The sequence below is a fragment of the Ambystoma mexicanum genome, chromosome 2q (assembly GCF_040938575.1).
Source record: "Ambystoma mexicanum isolate Mex_15411 chromosome 2q, UKY_AmexF1_1, whole genome shotgun sequence".
Taxonomy (NCBI): Eukaryota; Metazoa; Chordata; class Amphibia; order Caudata; family Ambystomatidae; genus Ambystoma; species Ambystoma mexicanum.
Genome location: NC_090924.1, coordinates 93,737,561 through 93,749,628, shown reverse-complemented (window position 1 = coordinate 93,749,628; position 12,068 = coordinate 93,737,561). Strand labels below are relative to the sequence as shown.

The window sequence follows — 12,068 nt, the reverse complement described above, 5'->3', positions numbered from 1 at the left end:
GACGTGAATCCCTTCCCTCCTTAGACTTGCAGCCACAACCGACATTAGCTTGGTGAAGACCCTCGGGGCGGAGGTCAGCCCAAATGGCAGAACTCGAAATTGATAATGAGAGTTGCCAATTGCGAACCTCAGGTACTTCCTGTGCTTGGGATGGATTGGCACATGGAGATAAGCATCCTGAAGGTCCAGAGATACCAACCAGTCCTGAAGCTGGAGGGCCTGAAGGATCTGAGAGAGAGTTACCATCTTGAACTTGTCCTTCCTGAGGAACTTGTTCAATTCCCGTAGGTCCAGGATGGGTCTCAGTCCTCCGTCTTTCTTTGGTATGAGAAAGTAGGGGGAGTAACAGCCCTTGTTCCTGTCCACTACAGGTACCGGTTCTATGGCACCTTTCTCTAGCCGGTCTACGACTTCCTGCAAGAGGAGCGGATCCGGCACTTTCAGAGAGCTGTTCCCCAGTGGATGTCTCTGAGGGATGCGTAGAAAAGGCAGGCAGTAACCTTGGGCAACTGTCTCCAATGCCCAATCATCTGACGTAATAGCCTGCCATTCCGTCAGATGGTGAGTTAACCTGCCCCCTACAGGTGTCTTGTGATGGGAGACCTCAGAGTGGTTTGGGAGCAGCTGATGCAGTTCCCGAAGGTAAAGCGGCTCCTGCTCCTGCTGATGCGGCTTTCGTTCCTTTACCCCGTCCACCACGGGTACATTTTCCTCGGCCTCTTTTAGCCGGCCGTCCTCTGCCTATTCCATATGAGCAATAATAGCGAAAGGACCTTCCTCTCCAAGAGGATCCTGAGGGACGAAAATTAGTTTGTCGGATTGCAGCTCCTAGTGACTTGGCTGCTGCTTTAGATGTTTGTAGTGTTTCCAAACTGTCATCCGCCTTTTTACCAAATAGGGAAGAGCCGTCAAAGGGCATATTTAAAAGTCTGGCCTGTACGTCAGAAGCAAAGCCAGACTTTCTCAACCACGCATGCCTGCGGATTGTGGTACTTGCCGCCATGGCCCTGCTGATACTGTCAGCAGAATCAATGCCAGTAGAAGGGACTCACACATTGCATCTTTACCATCTCTGATGATATTTAAAAATGCGTCCCTTTCTTCTCCTTCCGGTATGCAGCCAGCCGCCGATGAAGCACACTCCCAAAGAGTGTGGCTGAACCCAGCGAGCGTACAAGTTGCATTAATATATTTTAAAGCCATTCTACAGGCTGAGAAGACTTTCTTAGCCATGGCATCATATTTTTTATCATCCCTATCCTGAGGAGCAGTGGGGTAAGCAGAAGTACTGCCTGATGAAGTTGCAGCCTGGACCACAAGACTCTCTGGATTAGGGTGCTTAGATAGGCATTCATGGTCAGTAGCAGATACCCTATATTTCGCTGACAACTTCTTGTTAACCGCAGGGACAACTTCAGGAGTTTCCCAGTTAGTTAAAATCTTTCTTTGTAAAGCAGAATGAAAGGGAACCACAGGATCGTCCTGTGGACCTTTATCCAGAATATCTGTGAGGTCATCCTGTTGAAAAACAGGTGAAGGCGCAGACCAACCCATGAACTCCATAATTCTTGACATTAGGGTACTATAAGGGGTATCAGCATGTTCCCCTGGGTCTGGTTTGACAGATTCCACTTCTGGGGAAGTGTCTAGGCCACTTGCTTCCTGTAATGCATCCTGAAGGTCTTTCAACCTTCTTTCCTCAGAGGCAAAAGTCTCTGGTTCAGGTAATGTGGTCCTCTGCAGCCCAAAAGGCCTTTCTTGATCAGAATCTTCCCTCTCTTCAAAAATTGAAGTTAAGGGGGGATGCTCTGGTCTGTGAAATGGTATAAAACCCATCTCTAAGGCAGAGGGAGCCATCATCAGTGGCCTTGAAAAGGTCGATGTCGTCGACGCAGATGTAAAAATCCTCGAAGGCGCCGACAAAGGCGTCAAGAAAACTGGAAGAGGCCTCGAAGAACTCGAGAGGATCGGAATCCTGCTCGAGGATGTCAACGACATTCTCAACGTCGTGTCGGAGGCTCTCGGTGTAACCGTTGGCTGTGGAGTAGCTGTGGGTTTTTCTTTTATCGGCGTCGATGTCGGCATCGACGCCGGCGTCGACTCGATCAACGGATGCATCGAAGAACCCTTCGATAACGGCGTTGATGGCACCGATCTATGCTTCGAAGGGGCTTTTCGACGATGGCGTCGAAGATGCTTTACTTCCCGATGGCTCATGGCGCTTTCGGGTCGACTCTTTCGCCGGGTGCTTCGACTCGCTGCGTTTAGATTTTCACCCGGGGTATCACCTTCAGCTGACTTCGAGAGGGACGAGGCCGCTTTCTCGAAGACGCTTAGTATCTTTTTTCTGAATTCCTCCCACTCAGCTTGAGAGCTGTGTTTTGTGGGGCAATTTACTCTTTCAGGCGAACTAGAAGACGGCGATAAAGGGGATCTTCTTTGTCTTTTTTTCGAGTCTCTAGACCTCGAAGAGTGGTGGGAGCCACTTCGAGACCTAGACCGAGAATGCTTTCGACGGTGAGGAGACGAATGTCTCGACTCTACCGCGGAAACTTTCGAGGAAGTTAAAATTGACTTACCTCTCTCGAGCTTCCCCTTATGCTCCTTCAAGGCTTTCGCCGTCATGGATAGGCATTCCTCACACTCCGAACACTGGTGTTTGATTCCCAGGCACCACAAACAGATCCTGTGAGGATCCGTCAACGAAATTTTCTTCCCACAGTCTCGGCATTTTTTTAAACCGGACCGAGGAGTCGTCGGGTCGGAGGAGGAAGCCATCGAGTACGAGTCGGTTTTCTCGAGGAAATATGAATATATATCGTACTGACGAACTGAGCAACGGTATTCCGAGGCACACGAAGCGTGGAAAAACGGAACTGAGCAACGGACGCTGCGCGTGGCCATTTATAGGCATGATGACGTCAGCGTCGATACAGTGGCCGTCGAGGAGCACCTACTCGACGGACGTCAACGCACAGCGCCCTCTACTGGGAAAAAAAAAATTCCGAGGCCAGCAAGCTGGAGATACAAATATCATAGATAAGGAATACGTCAGAGGACACAATCCCTTCGAATGCACCGTACAGATGGCAGGAGGAGAACTTACTTTACTATTATCTTTATATATAAAGCTGATTGTGTGTATGTTTGTCTGGCTATACAAATCCACACCATTGAACCCGCACCTACCAAATTTTGCATGGATTCCTCTTTTGTCTGGGGCAATATCATAGTCTATGTTTGGATGCAAAAATCTTATATTTAAAAAAAAATTGGATGTCCGGCTATACAAAGCCACACGGCTGAACCGACTGTGACCAAATTTGCCATTGTTTCCTCATTTGTCTGTGGCAAGATTGTAGTCTATGTTTGGATGCAAAAAATTCACTCCATAGACACCCTCATTTACTGATTCTCACCCCGATTCACTACAGTAGGTACTAGAAGGAGGCAAAAATTTGGTTAGTGTCTGAAGCAAAATGTTTGATGTTTGATGTGACAACAAAGGACAGGCAAAGTAGACTGTCGGTGTGGCTGAATTAAAAGGTCTCTGCCCCGTGCCTCTAGCAGCGGCATGCCTCACCCAAGGCCGGTTGGTCTGAGGAGTGGGCTTCTAAGTCCTGTGAGGGTGCCTCATCCGTGGGGGCCCAAGATTAGGCCAAGCACTGCATGTTCAGGTCCACGGGGGTCGCCGCCGAAGCAGGTACCATGGTAGACAGGGCGTGATTGACATCAACCCTGCCTACATTGCCAGCCGGCAATTGAGCTCCTCCTCTAAGAGGAAGTCGTCCAACCTGGCAAAGCTGCAAGAGAAGCCCGAGAAGCCACGAACATAGCAGAAGAAGGCCAAACTGCCCAAGAAGGCCCAGGTGGCACAGGGAAAATTTTCCTCAATGATCGAGCTGGTGGCGGCTGCTCTTTCAAAAGCTAAAGGGCTGACCCTGAGAGGGTAGCCCCCACAACGCTGAAGGTATCCCTCCCTCTTAGGTGAGAAGCCACTGTGGTGACTTTGACAAGGTCTGCCGGTATGCCGGAGAAGGAGACATTGCATCAGAACTCGGTTACAGGTGCTCAGGGTGGAAAAAGTGGTGGGCAAGGAGGCCCCTGATTAGTCCCAGGCTGTGGCACAAGCCATGGAAATTTCATCCACGGAGGATGAGGACATGGAGTCCCTACACATAGTCCACGAGGATGTGGACGAGGACGACGGCAATGACAAGGGCTATGGCGATGAGGACACAGGGCCCAGTGTTCCGATCACGCCAGTTCTGCCGAGGGATGTGCCTCTGGACATCCTATCAACCCTCCACACCCTGGTGTCGGAGATACAGAAGAGGATTCCACAAGGGACTTTTCCAGCAGTCCCCCAGACTCCTGGACGAGGTAGGATCATTCCACTCTTCGATGACCAAAGCCTTTGAGCTATTCCTGCTCATGCCCGAGGAGACCAGGAAGGAGTGTTTCCTGTACCAGAGGCATGAGGCCAAGAGGAAGACAATCATGGTGGTACCCCTCCTGGACGATGGGTTGTAAAATGTTGGGTTTAAGTGGTGGGACCTTTTATACTTTGTCAGCACAGTTATTTGAAAATCTCCTCTCTTAGGTTATTTTTCATGTGTTGTTTAATTTTTAAACATCAATGCTCATTTGTCTTGTGCACGTTCTTCTAAGGGGAAAGGTCAATTGAACTGAATTTGTAAATTTCACATTAACATATGTTCATTTATTGTGCATTTACTAATGAGTGCCAGATTTTGATTTATGTATGTGGGCACAGATTCCCACACTGAGCCATGCGATGGAGCTGTACCCATCCCCGGGTAGAAACAACACATTTTACAGCACATATCGCTGCAGGATTAAGAAAAAAGCCATTTGATTTACAGGAAAGTCTAAACATATAACATCTCTGCAGCAATCACCTAACCAGCTGAATTGTCTTTGCAGCATTCTGCTATAGAATCCCCTTCTCCCCTTGCTAATCCTGCACACACAAAACAGATTTGGCCTGCCAACCCCCTCAAATCGAGGTTCAATTGGTCCATTGATGATGCTCCCTTCCCATTTTGAAGTGAGCAGCAGTTGCTAATTTTGCAATGTGCGTGCTAACAACCCGTCATTAAGCCTGAACCCAGTGGGATAGGAGACAGATACCTTGCCACAACCAGTGATTTAGATGAACAAGGCAAGGAGAACGGGTCCAACTACATGCTCTGCCCCCATGTACTCTGCACCTATACATATATTACTGAGCCTCCCACTTTTTTAAAATGCTTGAGCCCTAGTAATTTGTTAACATTTGAAGACATGCAATATTGCCGACTTCACTGTCTCAAGACTTCCCAGGTAAATAGGCTGTATTGCACTATAAGGCAATCCTGTAGTAGACACAACCTGCCCCAGGGCTACTCCATGACATGACATACTTGGACCCCGATTTGAGTTTATTTCTTTTGATAGCCAAATTAGATCGTATCTGAAAAAGCCTCACTTCTGATATTGCATCATGGTACATATTAACAGTGAAAATTCATATATTGGACGTCAGTTTATTTGTCCCCTGTTTTACTCGTGGCAACGTGTGAAATGGTGAAAAATGTAAAGGTTTGGACAGTTCAATAATGCGTTGTCTTTTTGCTGTTTGGGAAACGGCCCAAACCAGGTTCCCAGTTTCCAACATTGTTTAAAATGGAACATTGCGAGCTCTCACAGTGAAAGGGTTTCTCAGGAGATGTTGGCAGTTGACAGTTGGTGAGGGAAGCAGTAGCAGGCTGACAGGGAGAGTGTGGCAGTGGGAAATGCGCTCAGACCTCCAAACATTTAATTAACTGCCAAATGGAGGTTGTAGTCCTCTTGCCTGCTGCACAGCCACATTACTGGCACTTCCAACCCTACATTCTCAAGCCACCACCAGCAGTACTGCCTGTGTGCCACTTGCGGGGCAGAGAGAGGATAATAGCATTCGATGAGGAGTTCTTGTAGCTGATTGGAAGAGGCAAATTGGCAATTCCATATTATTCGGAGTGCTGTTACAGTCCAGCAAATAACTAATCAGAATGCTCCCATTATCGGGTTGAGCAAGACTTTTCCCCTGGCATAAGCGTACCATCCCTCGAGCTGCTCATCAAAGTTAAGGAACTAAACACCAAAATGAAAGTTCCCCTTTTTGTCTTGAAATTCGGGTTATCTGTTTCACCATAAAAAAGTAAATAATAGCTTATTGATCAATGTGAAGATGCTAGTGGGCCACTTAATGAGTAACATGGAGAGGGCATACAGAATGAGAGGGAAGATCTTCATTCTAATTGAAACGAGCTTTCCTCAACGAGACAAATATAGTGAGACCAACTTTCAATAGACATTAACATTTGAGACATAATCTCTTCATCCTTGATTGGAATTGGAGGTAATCATGTCTGTGGAAACAATAAGTCCTTGTATTTTATGCTATGTGAAAAAGCCACCTCGCTGAGTGCTGCTGTTGAAAATGCACAAGTGACATTTGAACGTGCTCTGCTGCCACTGCATAGCACTTCCTGGAGATTTCAAGAGACTGATCACACTGAATCTACATGAACGCATATACATTTTGCATGAAGCATTATGACACGGAAGCTGGTTAGCAGGTTTTCCTTTCAGAAAAAGAATGAACTGCATCATGTTTTATTACAAAAGTTCAGGTTATCCTGCCCTCGCCACATGGCACGCTTAACGCAGCCCCAGTATCTTTAGTGTGCATTATTCTGGTGTACTCACGGTTTACTGTTACAATATGTATGGATTTTCCCATGTTGAAGAATGGCAGCATAGTTCTTGCCTGCAAAATCACACTCTACTGCAAGTTTTAATATTGCAGGATACTTCAGAGTTTGACAATCTAAACATTGATCAGCTGGTAACATATTATTAGATTTATAATGGCAGCATTACAGTATACTCAGAGTTTCCATAATAACCACATATGCTCAGCTTGAGAGCCGCAGTATATTTTGAGTTTGACATTCCCACTACATGTGCAGCTTTTACACTCCAACAATATAACTAAGTCTCAGAATTCCAGTATCAGCCTAGTTTGATAATCCAAGTAAATTCCATATTTAACAGCCTCTGTATACTCATGTTTGCACTAAACAAATGTATTTCAATCTATGTAATCTGAGTGTATATCTAGTTTGTGTGATTCCAGCATACTGTACTCGCAATTTGACAAGTATAATGTGCACATTGTGAATATGCTCCCATCTTGCAACATCATAACATATTTTAAACGACACTATGGTGGCCCACTCACAGATTGACAATACCAGTTTGAGCAATCGCCCTATAATGCTACTTTGTTCCACCATTGAAGTATATTATCGGACGGCCAAATAGCCATACATTGCTATGTTGATAATACTCTCAATTTGCACATAATCAGTATATATATATATAAGTTTGCACAAAGCCAGTAAGCATGCAGTTTGACCACACAGTACATTCCCAGTTTTCAGCATATTCCCATTTTGACAATCCAACTATACTCGGAGTTTGTCATTCCCAGTTGTCACATTCCAAGTCTATACATTTTTTTAAATCCCATTACATTTCCATTTTTCATACCTGTCAATTTCAACTTTGTCATCCACAGTAAATTTGACACCCCTCGTATGCACCAGTTAGTGTAATGAATATTACCCAGTTATACATGTCGGGGGGACTCTTGATTCTATTAAAGACACAGAGGCAAGCATTATGCCTTAACTTTCTTTATTGCTACTCCACTGCAGTCTTTTCAATCTTAACTTTCTGTTTTTTTTTAAACTCTCAAAAACAAAACAGACATTTAGGGAACTACCTATCCCCATCAGTAACCTGTTTTCTGTAGTCCAATACACCCACAGTCCACCAATCCTGCCTCAGCTTCCTCTTATGACCCACATCCTGCTTGGCTCCCTTCCTGTTCCCTCAGCAGATAAGTAGTGTGAGTGTGTGCTTATGCACTTTTATAATAATTAGTGTCAAGTGATATATTTCTACAGAGAACTTAGAGGTTAGAGGTTCATACACAGTGTGCCTGTACTGGATGTAGTTTGCGGTGCGCGTTATTCCTCTAAAGCGCGGCTGCCTTTTTTCAGCGTTTATTTTCATATATGTTCGGGAAGCCTAAGCTTCTGCATGGCTTCCATATTGCAGTGCGATGCGTTTCCCGGAGCGGTGGGTGACCTCGCTCTCTCTAGTTCACCGGTCCCGTGCTCGCTCGGATAATGTGCGTTCTGGCGATGTTAGCGTTCCTGGAGGCTTTAAGACCCCAGAGGCGCCTCCTCCATGATGGACGCTGACTCACTTCCGCGATGGCAGCTCTGTGCCTCACTTCCGGGGATGCCATATATCGCAGGCAAACCAACAGCCGGTCACTGAGCATTATACGGATCGAGCAGCATGTTGTAAAGCATTCTGAGGAGCGTGAGTATTGTAAAGAGGGCAAGAAGAACATTACAGGCCTCACTCAGGGGATAGTGAAAAGATTGTTACAGTAGATTGCCCACAGCAAATGATCAGCTTGCATAGTTCAAGCGAAGGCACAGGCCAGCTAAGTGAGAGCTGGTATGTGAATAGATTAAGCACTCAATATCATTGCAGCTTGCTGTGTCCAAGCACATCAAACATAAGAAGTAATCTAGTCTCCATGGCTTCTAAGAGCACTTCCCCTGAATGGAGCGAAGAAGAGTGGATTGTGGACATACCTGATGCAGACAGGGAATTTTCCCTCAGTTTTAAAAAGGTCCCCACAAGACCCCTTAGTTTTGACAGTGTCCCAGGACCGTTTGGAGGTGTTGGAGTCCCTCCTGGCCCCCAAAGAGGCAGGAGTAAGTCAAAAAGTGTACAGAAAAAGAAGGGCAAGCCGCCTGGGAAAGGGCACATCTACAGGACACCCCAAGAAAGGGGTTGAACACGAGGGGAGTAAGAAGTCTGGGAAGAGACGGCTCTCTTCGATCCCCCTCCACCAAGCCAAATGGAAAGGGATAGCGCAAATCCCCATGAGGTGGCATACACCTACAGTAAACTGAAGAGCACTTTCTTGTTAACGTGGGCTGTGCACACCTCCTACCCCCTGCCCCAGGGTTGAAAAACACAGTGGATCATGACGGCAGATACTCCTCTGACAATGAGGAAGAATAGTGTGATGGACAGGAACACAGTGAAGTATGCCCCAGCGAGCAGGCCCTACTACGATAGACAAAGCAGGCAACCCCAGATCAAGAGGACACAATCGAAGACATGTTCGACCCTGAAGCTATTAGGCACTCCAAATCAACCGATTGATTGCCTTTGCCTAATGTAGATGGCGCAACAGATTAGAAAGCTGCTAGAAAGAGAGGTGAGGTTCTGTATGAAAGCAGATTGCCCCAGACCGGACCAGCCTGGTAAAGTCACGGACACACCAGTTGGATACCAAAATGGTGATCTTTGTCACCAAAGCTACAAGAGATGTAAGGAAAGGTGTCCAGTCATTATCTCGAAAACAAAATGTCGAATTACAATAATGTCGAAACAATAATGTCGAAAACAAAAATGTCGAATTGTTTTTTTTTTAATTTACATGTTTTTTTGGGGTTCCGGTGGTAAAAAAAAGGGGTAAAACATAAAAAAAAAAATGAAAAAAGGGGGGTTGGGGGGGAACCCCCCCATTTCGAATAAAAATCAACAAAAAAAAGAAATTCGACATTTTTGTTTTCGACTTTATTTTTTCGACATTATGACTTTCGACATTTTTGTATTCGAGATTATGACTATAAACCGTAAGGAAAGGTGTAGATCATGCCTAGAAGGGCTGCCAAGAAAAGCTACTGGACTTAGATGGGCCCTTAGCCAAAATAATGGACCTGGCAGAGCGGTCCAAAGACACAGGAGAGTGTGGATGCACAAACTCTGGCAAATTGGGGCGCAGCGTGCGGTTTGCCTCCTTGGCAATGCCAACTGCGTGCTCTCTATGGAAAGGAGTAGGAGTTTGCTGCTAAAAATAGATAGTAAATTAGGGGACCTTGCCACGTATGACGCAGGCCAAGGAGCACAAGGCATGCTCTTTGCGGGACACCTTTGCAAAGGGAATGATAGTACTTTGTCTTGCTCAATCCTAATAAAGCCCCGGTTTGCACAATCACAGTATATCGTCTCAGTTTTACAATCTATTTTGCAGAATCCAAGTATACTCCAGTTTACTGGTACACAATTTCTGAATACTCCCAGTTTGAAAAATCTCCTAGTATGGACCGATTTAAAAAATCCCAGCATGCACAGATTATGGCTTTCATACCCTGCCAGGAGAGCAGACATGGCCTTTAACGGCCCGCCAGCCCAAGCTAAAGCAGGCCTGAGCAAAGCGAAAGACATTAGCTTGTCTATGTCCACCCTCCTGGCAGGGCATGAAAGCCATTCGCACAACGAGGGTTCGCCCGGGGTGCAAATGGCTTTCTTAATTTTTCATCAGGAGATCCGCCCTGCTTGACCCGCGGATCTCTCTATGAAAAATAAAGAAAAATAAATAGATGGCCACCATCAGTCTATGGCGGCAGCTAGACGGGAGAAGCGCCGGGACCGGAGCACAATGCTCCGGTCCCGCAGGTAAGTGGTCGGGGTGGCCGGGGAATCGGGTCATTTTGGGAGAGGCTCCCTGTTGCCTCCCCACATTGAAAGAAAGAAAAAAAACGACACACGGGTAAGGGCCTCGGATGGCTGGGACAGCGGGTGGGAATTGAGTATTCTCGCCCACTGTTCCAGCCACCTGACTGGTTGAGCGCCCTTCCCTGTGTGCGAATGAAAAATCCTATATCATCCACAAGTATAATGGAGGGCAAGTAACTGCTGAAGAAACCCTTAATGTGCATCTTAACCTGAAAAGACAAAACACATATTCTTAAACACATTAGAACATGCTGTAATCGCAGGCACTGAGGTTAGTCTCCTCAACACCTCTTACACCGAGACATGATTTTCCAGCAAAATGGTTCAAAAAGTGTACCTAGAACTGCATAAAAGGACAACAGCCATGGTTAAGGTTGGTGCTTAACTTAATAAACTTGGCTTTCTCAATCACAACACAATACAAGTTCACTTCTGCATGAGCCGCACTGCTTTATAGTTTACATCCAGCCAAAGGAATGCCTCACACTATACCTACCCCACTATGACCGACGCCAGAGTGATGTGCAACTCTATACAGTAAAATATGTGGAATCGTACAAACCGCAGGACTCGTGAACCTGCAACCTCCTCTTCAGTTCACTAGTCAGCAATCTCGCAGTGCTAGCCAGCAGTCCAAGACATCTGCAAACCACACACTGTGTTGGAAGTTACAGCGAACGCACTCTAACATGCGCCTAAACGCTGAAAGCGACAAAACAGGCGTATCGTGACTGCTGAGCACCGGATTTTCTCTTTTATAAAGTACGTGCAGTTTTACTAATTTGTCCGACATTACCATCCGGAGCTGTATCCAGCATTAATTACTATTCGCACAAGCATGAGGTCCACCGGAGCCTATCTACCATATCACCAAAACGCAGTCTAGAAGATTTGGCAGCTATCTGCGTATATATCAATACAACACGGGAACAGCCCAGTGAACATAGTTAACGGTGCGGAACAACTGGAAACAGAAATCGCAAAAAAAAAAAAGAACACGGAACACACACAGGATGAAACAACCTACCTCTACTCTTCGCCTGTCCACGGTGGTCACTAGATGTTGCGGGGGATCTGCCAGCCTCGTCCCTGTAGCCGCCCTCCTTTCGATCCAGGGTTTGCACACACTGCAGAAGGAGGGCAGAGAAGTCCAATGAAAGCCAGGCTCCGTGCCAAGGCAGAATCAAGCAGGGGGAGGAGAGCCAGCACAATTAGAACGAAGGGCAGAGCTGGCATGGACAAGTACTGCAGGGATCGACTTCCTGAATGCGCTCACATCACGTCTACCATTTATCACACGCGGACAGGTTGCAGGAGCTTCCTCTCAGGACTGAAAATAGAGGCAAAACGGAGAAGAGGGTGGGGGCGATGGGCGTCGGAATATAACATTTTTAAAACTAATA

The 12,068-nt window shown here is 46.4% G+C and overlaps 1 protein-coding gene across 1 annotated transcript in view; it reads right to left on the bottom strand.

The window, feature by feature from the left end:
* LOC138569187 (ankyrin repeat and fibronectin type-III domain-containing protein 1-like) overlaps positions 1-11,769 on the bottom strand; it is a 2,784,778-nt gene extending 2,773,009 nt beyond the window's left edge. Inside the window, exon 1 of the mRNA XM_069646931.1 lies at positions 11,693-11,769. The gene's annotated coding sequence lies outside the window, so the exon portion shown is untranslated. The remainder of the gene's footprint in view (positions 1-11,692) is intronic.
* Positions 11,770-12,068: the final 299 nt, after the last annotated feature.